Source organism: Triturus cristatus, chromosome 3_1 (genome assembly GCF_964204655.1).
Source record: "Triturus cristatus chromosome 3_1, aTriCri1.1, whole genome shotgun sequence".
Taxonomy (NCBI): domain Eukaryota; kingdom Metazoa; phylum Chordata; class Amphibia; order Caudata; family Salamandridae; genus Triturus; species Triturus cristatus.
The window spans coordinates 729,714,751-729,731,307 of record NC_140583.1 but is presented as its reverse complement, the minus strand read 5'-3'; the positions used below and the strand labels follow the sequence as shown (position 1 = coordinate 729,731,307).

The window sequence follows — 16,557 nt, the reverse complement described above, 5'->3', positions numbered from 1 at the left end:
CCAATGGAGATCGACTCCTCGATGTTGACTGTCGTCTGGTTCACAGTAACGGTGGATTCGACGTTGAAGCATGACGTCGATAGGTCGATGTAACTCCATGTTTCTGCAAAGTTTTCGATGACAATTGATGCTACGATGCTCTCGACGGTGATCTCGTCGACGGAGGGGCTGCCGAAGCCGATTTCTTCGTTGTTGGAGGCATTTTCTATGCCGAGCACGACGCCGAAGAAGAACAGACCAGGCTCTTACGTTTGGCATTTGACCTGGGCCATTTCTTCTTGTGCCTCACAGGAGTTCTGCCTCTGGAGGTAGTCGACTTTTCTTCTCAGATAGACCATAAAGATGGATTCTTTCTCTCGCCTTGAGAGTGCGTCTTGACAGATTCTGGCAGTGTTGGCAGGTCTCAGGGGAATGAGACTCAAGAAGGAGGAGGATACAAACACAATGGGAATCTGTCTTGGCCTTCTTTTTACCACAGGAGGGGCAAGGATCAGAAAGAGAAGACATCCTCTTACTGACAAAAGCCAAATCTCTGCAAAAAAAAGGCAACTCCCTACTTCAACAGATGTAAAATGTAAAAATAAAAGAAGTTACAGCAATAAAAGAGAACGTTTTTGACAGAAAAGTCAAAAAAATGTAGAGCTGAAAAACCAGGGTCCTGACTGAAGGAGCCAGAAAGAACAACTGACCTAACTGTCACCCCTGAGGCATGATGGGAATCTGGGGGTCATGGCTGCCTTAAAGGCACGGTGCCAGTTTATGCTTGCAATTAATTTAATTTTCGATGCTGTTATGTTTTCAATGCAGCTCGTGGGCTAACAATGCCTGTGTTCTTTGCAGGACAACATTTCTGCTGTTCATTAAAGAGAGTTCAAGTGTCTCTTTGTCCTCCTGTTTTTTGTGTTTGCTGCAAAAACATGGTCTCAGAGCATTGGTTAGCCTTGTTTTTTTCTGGGAGCCAGCACTGGTGGGTGAAAAAAGAATCTATGTATATATATTGAGCTGTGTATATATATATATTCACAGAAAAAACCATAGGTTTCACACACGTTATAGTTAGGAATTAGCATTTAAAAAACCTTGCAAATTCACTGAAAAAACCATAGGTTTCACACAAGTTATAGTTAGCTGTACATTTCACTCGTAAAAAACCAATGAAATTCCACGTTATAGTTAGTGCAGGCAACTATAACTCACGCGACCGCAATCCTCTGCTGATGCTAATACTGTATTTAGACACTTATTAGCCCATGTCTTCTTCCATTAAATTTTAGCTATACATATATTACAAATATTTTTTTTTCATAAAGACACATATGTCATCAGCAGAGGATTGCGGTCGCGTGAGTTATAGTTATAGTTTTGAGAATTTGTGTTATTTTGCATTTATTACCATATATATAGTATATTCTTATATATGGTATTGGGTATTTTACACTCTTTTGAGTGGATTTGTATACTAGGCTAAGATGGCCGCCACCTTTACCATTTCCTCACTTTGTTTATCCTTTGTTGCTAAGAGTCTGTTGTTTATTTTTGCGCTCATGAAATGTTTTTAACTTTACTCAAAAAAAACGTGGATGTAACGTGAGCAAGGCGAAAGCTGAAACGCGTTGTTTGTTTGTGCATTAAACCGATTTGAATACTGCAATCTTTCTGGTGTCCGTGTATACTTCGAGGAGAAGAAGTGTGTGGAGTTTTATATATATATATATATATATATATATATATATATATATATATATATATATATATTTTCCTGTCACACCGTTTACCGCAACTTCCTATCCTCAGGAACAAACGGAGACAAACCCAAACTTCGTGCAAGTATTTTAGTTTATTTGTCCTTCACCACAACCACCATGACGAGTTTCGGCCTCACTCGGCATTTATCACATGACGCGCTCAAGGAGTTACATCATTTCTTTTAAGGTGCTAAGTGCCTCACTGGTGCATAGAAAAATAGGATAAACAGAGAGAAAATACATTCATATATATCCTACATAGGATCTGTGCAAATTCAGCACATAATGATATTTTATTAAAAACATTATAAGGGATTGCATCTTGTATTGATGTTCATGCTAAAACCAATTTATATAAATATAAAATACATAAAAAGGTATAGTGTAGATAATTTCAACAATAGTAAAAGGCATATTAAACATTTTAAATCCTGTAAAAAAGCCAATAATTATACTAGTAAAATACGTGGCTCATATCAAAAATACAATATTTATTTGTTGGAAAAGCCATATCCCTTTTGCTGATTATGACGATTAATATTCTGGTCTAATTCATTTACATTTGGCCAGTTAATATTTCCTCAAAGTTTATTCTAAAAAGTGCTTAAGTGCTTAACTAAAATAACGTGTGTTACCAGGAACAGCCCCTGGCGCAAGGTTTATTATTAACGAACTGTGTTAAAATCAACATATACCAAGTTTTTAATATAAATCCAGTTTTCCTTCAATTTATAGCATAAATGCTGATAGGCAGACGGATAAATGTTTATAATGATAATTCGAATGGTTTAAAAAAAAGTTCAAATATATAAAAGAGAGAGAGTATGTACAGGTGGGCAAACATAGGGAGCCTGAGGTACATTGGCTATATTATACGTATCTCATTTAATATAACCAGGTATGGAAATCCTCATTCGAGTTGTGTCCATTAGGAGTCTTGGTATCCAGTTCTAAAATATACTAGGTTTCCAAGCGTCTTAATTTAGCTTCCCTATTTCCACCTCTTCTTAAAACTGGGATCGAGTCAATCAAGAAGTATGATAAATGTTCCAAATTGCTGGCATGTTTCTCTTTTAAATGCCGTGCAATGGGGTATGTGTGGTCATTGTTAGTAATTGCCCTCATGTGCTGCAGTATGCGTTTATGAGCCTGTAATTTTGTACTGCCCACATACTGCAGCCCACAAGAGCAAACCAACACATACACCACATATTCTGTACGGCAAGTCAAGAACTTTGTAATTTTCTTAGGGACATTCGAAAATGGAGTTGTGTACATTGTTTTGTTTGTCCCGTACATGCATGCTCTACATGTTTGGCATTTGACAAATCCTTTGCGTTTACTGAGCCAACTTGTGTTGTTGATGACTTCTGGACTCCTTTTTGCAAGACATTCTCTCATAGATTTAGATTTAAGAAATGTAATACTGGGATTCTTAGGCAACAATTTGCCAATAATAGGGTCACTTCTGACCACTGGCCAATTATTTTTGATTATTTTACGTAGGGTACTTTGTTCCCTGCTGTAAGTGAGAATTAGTCTTGTTTCAGTGTCATTTTTCACAGGTTCTCGAGGGGCCTTTTTTGTCAACAGTTCCTTTCTATTGATTTTATTGGCTTTATCGATAGCTAGATCTATGGTATTTTCCTTATAACCTCGATCAAAAAACCTCAGTTTGCTAATTTTTTGGGCTTTTATAAGGTCTTCTTCTCTACTACATGCCTGGCCAATCCTCAACATTTCTCCATAGGGTATGCTATGGATAAGGTGACGTGGATGTTGGCTCGACACGTGTAGAGTGCTATTTCCTGCAGTTTTTCTTTTGGTGGAGTTTGGTTTCCATTTTGTTGTTTTTAATATATACTTCCACATCTAGAAAACATAGACTGGTGTTACTGATGTTAGAGGTAAAGTGTAAATTGATGTTATTATGATTGATACTGTTGACAAACTTTTGTGCTGACTCTTTAGTGCCCTGCCGTATTACGAATAAATCGTCTATATACCGTAGCCAAATCCTGACATGATTGTCTACGTCTATCTTGTGTTCTCTATTTAATACCATTTCCTCCCACCAACCCATGTGAAGGCAGGAGTAGCTAGGGGAAAAACAAGCCCCCATAGCTACTCCTCTTGTTTGTTGCTATACTTGATTAGAAAACAAAAAATAGTTGTTGTTTAGGCAGTAAAGGATCATCGCACTGAGCATTTTGTTGTGCTGTGCTAAGTGTAGAGGTCTAGAATTTAAATGAAACTCAATAGCTCTCATACCATATGTACGTTTTCATATTTGTTTTTTATATATTCCGGGGCCTCACACATGGGAGGGAATATTCAGTGCTTATGACTATTGACGAGGATCCCCTTGAAGAGAAAAAGCTGCTTCACATAAGTGATCCAGGAGATTGCTAGCACGTTATCTAGAGTTAAACAACATTTAATGGTAACAGGTGTATTCCAGTCGACCCAGGCTGTGGGGCAGGTTTGCTCAGACAGACAAGAAAAGTTCCTCATCTACAGTAAAATCAGAATTTGAGAACTGATGCCTCTGGAGCTAATATGTTTGCATTTTGGTGAATGAAGTCTGCAGACATTGCATAAAAAAGCCCATATTAAATACATCAACCCCTCTGATGCCATTTCGACTAATCATTAGGCACCAACATGGTTTTCCAGATGTTGGAGCCAGCAGTGGCAGTGCCTTCTGGAAAAGATCTATCTGAAATGGAGGATGCAACAGGAGGCCAGTTGGAAACCTGTTAGCTTTTACCATTCTTTCCCTTTATGGCCAACTCCTAAAGGATAACAATATAACAGCGTCTCAACTGGGGAACATTTAGCAAGGACAGTTAGAAAAAAGTCTCTATCATAAACCAGGGGAAGAGAACAAAGGGAAACCACGAGGAAGTGACAAATGGTCACGTAAATTACAGCTCAGGACGCTTCATTCGTCTCTGGATATCACTTATCGGATCCGTCCCGCATCATGCCGAAATCGATCACCGTCCCGCAAAATTAGACGCGGACCTTGTTGCAACTTATCTGCGCGTGTGGCCTTAATAAGATTGCTACATCTATTCACGCTCCAGGATTCACCCGCCCTCTCCCCTACGATCAGCTGCCCCGTGATACATTCCTACGCTGACCCATGTGGACATATTTATGGTGCTTACAAATAGGTGCCGGTGCTGAGCAGCAGAAAACACTGGCACAAATTAAGCACTGACAGCTGCAAAATAAATTGAGTATTGAGTTGGATGATGAATATTTAGTCAATTTTTTGGTACTTTTGTTTTAAATAACAAGTGACTAAGCCTCAGAATGAGTAAAGCCACAGCCGCATCAGTTGGTATCTTCAGCTGTGACGTCCCCGGGTTATATAATGGTCTCAGCAGTGAACACCTTTCTCGTTGAGCTATTTTCCCCACCAGAGCTACTTTGCTGGCTCACACATCATTGCATTATTCTACACTATGCAGAGAAAAAAGCACTATGTATAATAGTCGATGTCTCTCCACACCTCTCTTCCCTCAGGTGCATGTCACACCCACGGGAAATTGTACTGCTTCGCTGATGGCAAGAAGTGTTACTTGAATACCTGTCTAACTGTAAATTGCTATTGTAACTGGACAAATTGCTTGTTGGCTGGATAGAATATCTATAAACATGTTTGAAAAAATGTGTAACACAAAAATATAAAATGAATAAAAAGAAGGAGTTTGCTTATCCCGTATCATGCTGCAGGGTTCCTGATTATTTATTGTGGGCGAGTATCTGAGCATGCAATTAAATCCTCGGTGCCTCCATTGCAAATCTTGTTGATTCCATACATAATATATTAAAGATGCTAATCAGTACTGTCACACATGACGGATCTTCACCATAATTGTCAATGTTGTAGTCTTAGAGCCTTATTTAGAGTGTGCCAGAGGTGATACTCCGTCACAAACATGGCTGATAGTCTGTCCGCCATATTACAAGTGCCATACGCGATAACGCACTCTTAAAAAGGCGGAAAGGATATTCATCATGTTTGTGTCCCATCTGCCAAACGCGAAACTAGGGCCTTAATCCTTTCTCTTTTACCACTTTCCAGCCCACTCCTCTAGATGTCACACCCCTGATTCCACTGTTTAAAGCATATCAGAGCCAGTAAGTATTCTGGTTAGTAAGGAACTTAATAGTTAATTACAATTGAAGAGAGACAGAAACCCCCTTAAATGAAAAGTTCTGCTGCAGATGATGAGGGCTAGATTGGTATGAAAGGGGGTAGCCGAGACGCATCAGCGAGAGAGTACCATCACTGATGCTACTTGGAAGCTCACATATGGACCCCATCACTCATCACAACTAAAACGGAATCAATGTGGATGCAGCACGTGGCTCTCTGAACCTCTGAACCAAATACTGGTTGAAACTTGTATAATAATTCCAGGCATGTTGAGAGCTGAGCTGGTCCCCTATGCCTTACTTCATCTCTTTGAATCTTGCACGACTGAGGGTGCCCAGTGAACAAAAGGCTGCACCTTTCCCTGACCACTCTCACGGCTCGTAGTAGAAAGGAGCTATGCATGGATTCTCAGTTTGTCTTGCAAGATGCACATTTCCTCTGTCTCCCAGCCCCCTGGAAGGTGTAATCCAATTTGTTTTTTTCATTGGGGGCTACCAAAAACTATCCTAATACCTTTTTCTTTTGGGATGTGAACAGGTTCCCGTGTAGTTAGGGAAAGTATAAACTGTGAAGATTGCTGGCTGCTGGTCTTTTGTCACTAATGACCTCTTGCAGCAGCGTATGCCACTATATCCACTTACGGGAAGCACAGCTGCCTTTTGATGTGCTGGTTTTTAGAACTCACAAGCCCCTCAATATGCCTGTAATTCTGAGCGGGGCAACAGCAAGATTTGCTGTCTTTCACTCAAAGAACCCACATATAAAAGCAGGTGAAGTCTCCAGGTGAGATATAGAGGGCACAGGTGGAGTGAATGAGCACCAGAGCTACAGATTGCCCCATTAATTCCTCATTTATCGTGCTCCCACAGATAATACAGGTAGATCTGCCACCTCAGGATTATTGCTGCCACTGGTATTGGTAACTTCATGGGGATGGAAATAATGGGCATAACTCCAGGGACCTAAGAATGTGGCTCATAATTGATACTGGGCCTTAGTTGAAGTTGGTTGGAAGTGGGACACCTCTAAAAAGTGGCGGATGCCCCGTCTACTGTACCCGCGTCCATTGATGTCAAATATGCTCAACAGACGACAAAGGGGGGTATCCACCACCTTTTGCCAGATATCCTGCTCCTACAAACTCTAAATAAGGCCCACTGGCCCATATGTATGAACACATTTTCCCATAGACACAGGAAAGGTAAAACCATTTGATACATATGGCCCACTGTCTGTTCTTTTTCTTAAGAAGACATACATAGAATAAAGGGCCCAAAGACAGTGGAAAGTGCTATTCGGCGAGTGCGCACAGTCACAAATGAGGACCCTTATCTGAATCAAGGGTGTCACTTTAACATCTGCATGATTTGGAACTGACAACTGGCTGTCATACGTTAGGAACAGCAAAGACGTCAGCAGGAGAGGATTATCATTGAAACATCAGGGTTATTATAGATTACATAAGGAGAGACCTGTCTGCCTTACATCTCCGATGTCCCAGATACCCACAGTGGACACCGCGCTGTCCAACATGCGGGATACGCACAATCCAGCAGGAGACGTCTGACCATTAGCTACAAACCAGAGGATGCTCCTGGCACATAAAAGACAACAGAGATAGATAACAAGAGGGACTTAGCAGTCAAAAAGGGATACGAGATACAGGGTTGGTGTGGCTGTCAGACTTCATGGTTATCCAGGTGCCCACCTCACCCCACTTTTATTCTTTATAGATGTGTTTAAGCTAAACGAACAAGCCTTATTTTTTATGTCAATATATATTGAGGATTTGGAAGATATATTGAAGATTTTGATGTTTTAACACTTTTTTTGCCAATAAATACATCAATGTGAGAATTGGGGCTTTCCATAAATAGAAAGCAATAAGATCCAAGATGTGGGACATAGGGGTACCCAGTCACTCCTATAGAAGAGACCTGCCTTCTGACGTCAGAGTCCTTCAGCATTACCAGCTGGTATTCAGACACCAGGTATATCCAGGATTTCAGCAGCAGAGAACTGGCCATCGGACAGCTCACCTGGAGGCGCCTGCAGAGACTTTGCACAGAAGAGCAACAGGTTCCTCCAGGTCAGCGGTGGGATATTTACACTTGCTGTTTAAAGAGTCAGAATTGAGCACGGTGTCTATAAACTAACATGTGCGCAATGGCGATGAATTCAGAAGGCCTGACTCACTGCACCTTATCTGATGCTCCATAAGCCAATCAAGGGAAGTACAGGGGCACACAGCTGTCCGTAAAAACAGGATTATGACAGGTACAGCCCTCCACACACCTCCCACACACCTGAGTGTGTGTGGCTGGAGGGAGACGAGTGGGCACAGGGAATGGGTCATTTCATAACAGCGTGTAGTGCTCTGTACTAACATAGAAAATGTATCAGTAAATAGTGTAATCAGTAAATAGTCTAGGCCACGGCTCCCTTGAGTGGAATGAGGACCACAAGCAGGGATTAGATTTCTAGGCAAGAACTGACAATCCTAAACTTGGAAGAGTTCAATGCACAAATTGTCCTGGTAAACAAGCAATAGCCTTCCAAAGTGAACAAACAAGTCTTTGCAAGGCACCATAGATACAGGAATGGTGTGCCAAACTCTTTATTATTACACCAAACAAATGATTGGCGGAATGCTGACAATGCAGACATTCTCCCCCAGTCAAGAGATCTGGGTTAAATCCATCATTCTTTTGCCCACTACACCACCCCAGTTTAGACATGGCCATATGCAAATCAGTCTTGACCCTGTGCCTCATGGGAACAGTCCAGCCGAACTGCCAAGCCATGTCTTCCCTGGACCGGAATCAAGCGTCCTAGGACCGGTTTCTGGCTATCAGCCGTCATCAGCCAGGATAGCTTGACTCCAGTGGCGTAGTGAGCACGGGTCCCACGTCTGGGAATACCCATCCCAGTTAGGGCGAAAAGCGTTACAACAAACAAATGATGGACGGAATTCTGACAATGCAGACATTCTCCCCCAGTCAAGAGATCTGGGTAAAATCATCGTTCTTTTGCCCACTACACCACCCCAGTTTAGACATGGCCATATGCAAATCAGTCTTGACCCTGTGCCTCATGGGAACAGTCCAGCCCGAACTGCCAAGCCATGTCTTCCCTGGACCGGAATCAAGCGTCCTAGGACCGGTTTCTGGCTATCAGCCGTCATCAGCCAGGATAGCTTGACTCCAGTGGCGTAGTGAGCACGGGTCCCACGTCTGGGAATACCCATCCCAGTTAGGGCGAAAAGCGTTACAACAAACAAATGATGGACGGAATGCTGACAATGCAGACATTCTCCCCCAGTCAAGAGATCTGGGTTAAATCCATCGTTCTTTTGCCCACTACACCACCCCAGTTTAGACATGGCCATATGCAAATCAGTCTTGACCCTGTGCCTCATGGGAACAGTCCAGCCCGAACTGCCAAGCCATGTCTTCCCTGGACCGGAATCAAGCGTCCTAGGACCGGTTTCTGGCTATCAGCCGTCATCAGCCAGGATAGCTTGACTCCAGTGGCGTAGTGAGCACGGGTCCCACGTCTGGGAATACCCATCCCAGTTAGGGCGAAAAGCGTTACAACAAACAAATGATGGACGGAATGCTGACAATGCAGACATTCTCCCCCAGTCAAGAGATCTGGGTTAAATCCATCGTTCTTTTGCCCACTACACCACCCCAGTTTAGACATGGCCATATGCAAATCAGTCTTGACCCTGTGCCTCATGGGAACAGTCCAGCCCGAACTGCCAAGCCATGTCTTCCCTGGACCGGAATCAAGCATCCTAGGACCGGTTCCTGGCTATCAGCCGTCATCAGCCAGGATAGCTTGACTCCAGTGGCGTAGTGAGCACGGGTCCCACGTCTGGGAATACCCATCCCAGTTAGGGCGAAAAGCGTTACAACAAACAAATGATGGACGGAATGCTGACAATGCAGACATTCTCCCCCAGTCAAGAGATCTGGGTTAAATCCATCGTTCTTTTGCCCACTACACCACCCCAGTTTAGACATGGCCATATGCAAATCAGTCTTGACCCTGTGCCTCATGGGAACAGTCCAGCCCGAACTGCCAAGCCATGTCTTCCCTGGACCGGAATCAAGCGTCCTAGGACCGGTTTCTGGCTATCAGCCGTCATCAGCCAGGAAAGCTTGACTCCAGTGGCGTAGTGAGCACGGGTCCCACGTCTGGGAATACCCATCCCAGTTAGGGCGAAAAGCGTTACAACAAACAAATGATGGACGGAATGCTGACAATGCAGACATTCTCCCCCAGTCAAGAGATCTTGGCAGTTCGGGCTGGACTGTTCCCATGAGGCACAGGGTCAAGACTGATTTGCATATGGCCATGTCTAAACTGGGGTGGCGTAGTGGGCAAAAGAACGATGGATTTAACCCAGATCTCTTGACTGGGGGAGAATGTCTGCATTGTCAGCATTCCGTTCATCATTTGTTTGTTGTAACGCTTCTCGCCCTAAGTGGGATGGGTATTCCCAGACGTGGGACCCGTGCTCACTACGCCACTGGAGTTAAGCTATCCTGGCTGATGACGGCTGATAGCCAGAAACCGGTCCTAGGATGCTTGATTCTGGTCCAGGGAAGACATGGCTTGGCAGTTCGGGCTGGACTGTTCCCATGAGGCACAGGGTCAAGACTGATTTGCATATGGCCATGTCTAAACTGGGGTGGCGTAGTGGGCAAAAGAACGATGGATTTAACCCAGATCTCTTGACTGGGGGAGAATGTCTGCATTGTCAGCATTCCGTCCATCATTTGTTTGTTGTAACGCTTCTCGCCCTAAGTGGGATGGGTATTCCCAGACGTGGGACCCGTGCTCACTACGCCACTGGAGTTAAGCTATCCTGGCTGATGACGGCTGATAGCCAGAAACCGGTCCTAGGATGCTTGATTCCGGTCCAGGGAAGACATGGCTTGGCAGTTCGGGCTGGACTGTTCCCATGAGGCACAGGGTCAAGACTGATTTGCATATGGCCATGTCTAAACTGGGGTGGCGTAGTGGGCAAAAGAACGATGGATTTAACCCAGATCTCTTGACTGGGGGAGAATGTCTGCATTGTCAGCATTCCATCCATCATTTGTTTGTTGTAACGCTTCTCGCCCTAAGTGGGATGGGTATTCCCAGACGTGGGACCCGTGCTCACTACGCCACTGGAGTTAAGCTATCCTGGCTGATGACGGCTGATAGCCAGAAACCGGTCCTAGGATGCTTGATTCCGGTCCAGGGAAGACATGGCTTGGCAGTTCGGGCTGGACTGTTCCCATGAGGCACAGGGTCAAGACTGATTTGCATATGGCCATGTCTAAACTGGGGTGGCGTAGTGGGCAAAAGAACGATGGATTTAACCCAGATCTCTTGACTGGGGGAGAATGTCTGCATTGTCAGCATTCCGCCCATCATTTGTTTGTTGTAACGCTTCTCGCCCTAAGTGGGATGGGTATTCCCAGACGTGGGACCCGTGCTCACTAAGCCACTGGAGTTAAGCTATCCTGGCTGATGACGGCTGATAGCCAGAAACCGGTCCTAGGATGCTTGATTCCGGTCCAGGGAAGACATGGTTTGGCAGTTCGGGCTGGACTGTTCCCATGAGGCACAGGGTCAAGACTGATTTGCATATGGCCATGTCTAAACTGGGGTGGCGTAGTGGGCAAAAGAACGATGGATTTAACCCAGATCTCTTGACTGGGGGAGAATGTCTGCATTGTCAGCATTCCGTCCATCATTTGTTTGTTGTAACGCTTCTCGCCCTAAGTGGGATGGGTATTCCCAGACGTGGGACCCGTGCTCACTACGCCACTGGAGTTAAGCTATCCTGGCTGATGACGGCTGATAGCCAGAAACCGGTCCTAGGATGCTTGATTCCGGTCCAGGGAAGACATGGCTTGGCAGTTCGGGCTGGACTGTTCCCATGAGGCACAGGGTCAAGACTGATTTGCATATGGCCATGTCTAAACTGGGGTGGCGTAGTGGGCAAAAGAACGATGGATTTAACCCAGATCTCTTGACTGGGGGAGAATGTCTGCATTGTCAGCATTCCGTCCATCATTTGTTTGTTGTAACGAAACTCTTTATTATGGCAGCACATTTTTAGGTGCAGTCTGCTATAGCGCTGGGGGGAATAACATAAATGGGAACCTTGTTGGAGAGATCAGGCCCAACCAGACCAATCCAGATAGGATCCTAACGTCAAACCTGCTCTCGTACAGGGAATAATGTACACTTTCCCTCAGGCAGTCCTAATAGCTATAACACACATGAGGCGCTGTGCAGTAAAATAGGGTATCACCTGACTCCCTGGTATCTTCTTTCATCAAGTGACTTGGACTACCCACAACCTAGTCCCATACCATTCTTACCATATGGGCTTATTCGCTCACTACAGGAATGGGTACACTCCTTGTGGAGAGCCAGTCCCTCCATTCCTAGTCTAAAATAACTAATATGATGGTCGGGTTCCCCACAATTCTCAAGCTGGGGTGCCCAGATTCAATCTTGGCAAGGAAGGAAGGCAGACCTCACCAAGGACTAGAAGAGAGGTGACTGCCTAGGCGCCTGAACAACTCACAGACTTGGTAGCCCGTGTGGTGACCTGAATATCTGGACATTGATTCTCACACCATGCTTCTGCTCTGTATTGCCTCCCTGGTCTAGAGCCATCCTTTCTTCAGAAATGATTCTGAGGGGTAAGGTAAACTTGAGGTATCACCAGCCAGCAACTAATTTATTTTAGTGGTAATGCCCAACTGTCCTACACTGGGGTTCCTCCTGAGCATGTTCCATCCTAGCATGCTTTCGCTAGACCAAGTTCCACACCACAGGTTCCTGAGCATATGCCACATTAGTGGCTACTGCATACTCCAATGTGCTCTCTTTGACCTAGTCATAGCCGCAGAACTTTTTGCCCCAGACAAGATTCAGAGATGCCCATGTTCTGCCCTGGCCAATCACAAATTTACACCTGGGATATTGTCAGCTGTGCTCTGTTCGTGTAGAAAATGATTTATAGATCATACCCACCAGGCCATTTGCAGCAGTGACACCAAAAGGGATCAATGGAAACATGCACCAGCTCACATTCACCCTCTTAATAACTTTAGCCACTAAAGTGACCTACCATTCAATAGATAAGGACCGCTGTAGTAGTAAAATAGGGCTATCAAATAACAAATGGAAAGGTCTAGAACAGTGCAACTAATTATATTATCAAGAACACCAGAGAGCAACAAACATTAGCAAAGCCAATAGATCTTGCCTTCAAAGGGCCCTTCCTGAGCTATTGGTTTTGCCAATGATTGTTTGCATTACTATTATGAAAACAAACAAAAAACTAAAATGGCGGCCGGAGTGTCACAATGCATGCACATACATGCATCATGACACACTGACGGCCATGTAGCAATGACATTTCTCAAAAAGAAAAATCATTCCAAGATGGCAACAGCTGTGATACAACACATGCATGCATGGGTGGCCATCTTGGAATGTTTCTTCTTTATGAGAAAAATGATTTCTAGATCACCACTTGGTATGGCATTGTACATGTGCACATGTGAGCGACCATCTTGGAATGGCTTTTCCAAAAACAAAAAAGCATGCCAATATGGGCGCTTGTTCATACACTTGCACCCACTTGGGCAGAATGACAATTGTAAATTAAAACAGCAAAAGCATGAGCCCTAAAAGAAAGATGTAAGCAGCCTGGTAGCCTTGTGCAGAGGCTGGCTCTTTGTCGAAATATTAAAAATAAAGGGGGAAAAGGAGAGGTGAGGAGCAACAGACAGTGAAGCAAACAAAAGACAGCAGTGTGCAGCTCTTGGACCCTAGCACAATTAGGGCCAGATGTACTACTATTGAATTATGCAACTCGCAATTTGCGACAAATTGCACAATTTAATGTACAACAGTGTCTCAAACACTGTTTGCGATTCCCAATGGGGTTGCAAATTGCATGCCTCATGAATATTAATGGGGCTGTCGCAATTTGCTACCCCATCAGGAATGGCTAGCACTCATAGGGATGGTGGCCTGCTGGGGTCAGCAGACGGCCATGTCTGGGACTGCTTTGTCAATAAAGCAGTTTTTTTTTAAATGCAGCCCTCTTTCCTTAAAGGAAAACGGGATGCATTTAAATAGGAAAAATTTTACTTTTCAGTTTCATTTTTTAAGGACAGGCAGTGATCCCTGGGACTACTGCCTGCGCTTGAAAAATATTTGTGCACCCATTCTCAAAGGGAAAGGGGTCCCCTGGGGACCCATTTGCAAACAGGAAGAGTTTACCGCCTACTTGATGTAGGTGGTAAACTGCGAGTTTTTTGCGACTGCAAATGCGGTTGCAAAACACTCATACATGGTATTTGCTTTCGCTATTAGGAAGGGATGAACTTGGCACGCCCCTTCCCGATAGTGAGTCGCGAACCCTATTTTGGGAGTTGCTAATAGGTTAGCAACTAGCAAAATAGGGTTAGTACATTGTGCATCTCTTTTTTGCAGTCGCAAACGGGCCAAATGCCCCTTTGCGACCGCAAAAAATGGTCATACATCTGGCCCTTAATGCCTTTTTTGACAATTTTTTACCAAAAACAGTTAAAGGGGTGGTGATGGAGCAATGGATGAGCAGGTGGGTAAGGGAAGTCGAGCAGATGGACACCGAGTGAAGAAAGTGATGCACGCTCACATGGAGTGATGAAAGACAATAAAAAAGTAGTCTCCTCACTGCAGCAGTGGAATGATACAAGATATCCAGTCAGAAATTCTGTAAAGAAGTAACGCTCCAGGGACAGGTCAAACACAAGATTAGGGAGGAAACTGTTAAATAAGGTGCAAGGAACTTAGATAGATAAAAAAAAGCTATCCCTCTATTTATGAGCAATGGACTGAACGAAGCCTACCCTGTACAAAATACATCTAAAAATGCCAATCATTAGACAAGTACGAAGTAGGGTAGTCAAACATATTTTCTCTTAGCACTGCTCATAGAAGATTAGACTGGCCAGATCTCAGTATGAAACTGTTATATTGTTTTACTGTGGAATACTTGGTGTGTATTGTCTTACCCTGGAATAAGTACTATGTAATGGGGTCCCAGGTGCCTGTGTCACTGGATTCCATACTTGTCATGGCGTGAAATGTTATTTTCCAAATAAAGTGCCGTTTGTTAATAATGCGCAAAGCCTACCTTTAAATAAGTACATATACTTAACACTTAATTTATAGTAGGTACTCATACTTAATAATTTAAGGCCAAAGCATGAAGTAAAAGGGCTGATGTAAGTTACCCCTTCGAGCACCCGAGAACAGAAAATAATGCATTACATTCAAAGGCCAGTTTTCATGTTGAATCTTTATTTGCAAGAGATATGTTTTTTTGGCTTTTCTGCAGATGTTGTACTTTTCCAGAAGCCTTCTGCTAGTTAGTGACTAATGACTTGTTTTGTATTAGGCAACTGATAGTGAGCTTGGCACCGGGAGAAGAGGAGGTAACAGGAAGAATGAGTCATGAGAAGAACAGTATGGACTACAGGATATCAACGCTGTAACTTTTCAATGTCTAAAGACTATTCTGCCAGTCTTGGAAAATGGGGAGTTTGCCTATTCCCAGAAGTTTGCGAAAATTCTATTGGAGTATGTCGAAGATGAAAGAAAATAATGTTGCAACATAGACTATTGTGTGTTTATATTAGTGCATGTTCTTAAATTAACAGCCGGATTCCTTCCTCTCTGACTGGAGACTCATCTTTGAGTTTCTGATATTTCTCTTAATGAGAGGTTGCCTAACTTATTTTCATTGATAGTCTGCTGATTAAGAGCTGAGAATACTTTCAAGCTAATTATGCAAAGGTTTTATACCTGCACATTGATTTCTCTCATCAGAACTCTTTATCGTGTATCTGAACTGACACCTTTTCTCTCATTATTCCAATTTAATTTAGATTAGGGAATTTCCTTTATAGAACTCGCTTGCTGCATTATAACGATCATTACTATTGTTTTGACTATTATATTATCTTACTTTATAGTGAAATATCAATTTTAGGACTATGTTCATTTCTAATGATGATGCTCATAAAATTAATTCTTGCTGAATAACATTAAGAAGCCTGAAACAGACATTAAAACCCTTTAACTTACACTAATTCTATTTACTGACTGCACTAAAAGTCATTTACAAGTTAACATGTTATTGGACTGATGTAGATGATTGCTCCTTACTTCCTTGGCGATGAACAAAGGTCCATACGACCAGTGGTAGGGTTTAATTAATGATTACATACGACGATTAAGGTATAAAATACCCTGCTCCCTCACTTGTTTATCTTAGAGTTGAATTTGCCAGTTGCAGCTGTGGTGCCTGGCATTAAGGTGTCACAGGCTTTTTGCCCAATAAACTACTTCTTCAAACTAGACTCTGCTTCAACTAATTACAACAATCTTTCGGCGATTATTTGGTCTGGCACATCCCCAGGAGAACAGCCCTGATGACTCTGTTCTCAAGCTACTAAAAATTGGTAGGAATTAACCTCTTTTTTACCCTACTCTGCACAAAATTTATTTCAAGCTTGCTAAGACACAAGTTTCAGGACTGTCGATTTATGAACTGTACCAGCCCTT

At 43.3% G+C, this 16,557-nt stretch overlaps 1 protein-coding gene and 1 long non-coding RNA gene across 4 annotated transcripts in view; one reads left to right on the top strand and one right to left on the bottom strand.

Annotated features, from left to right (window-relative positions):
* Positions 1-16,344, top strand: part of LOC146860885 (uncharacterized) — a 260,095-nt gene extending 243,751 nt beyond the window's left edge. Inside the window, exon 3 of the long non-coding RNA XR_014978885.1 lies at positions 15,389-16,344. This is a non-coding gene — a long non-coding RNA (uncharacterized LOC146860885). The remainder of the gene's footprint in view (positions 1-15,388) is intronic.
* The window catches only part of CRACR2B (calcium release activated channel regulator 2B), a 351,421-nt gene that overhangs the window by 40,871 nt on the left and 293,993 nt on the right, over positions 1-16,557 (bottom strand). The window lies entirely within an intron of this gene.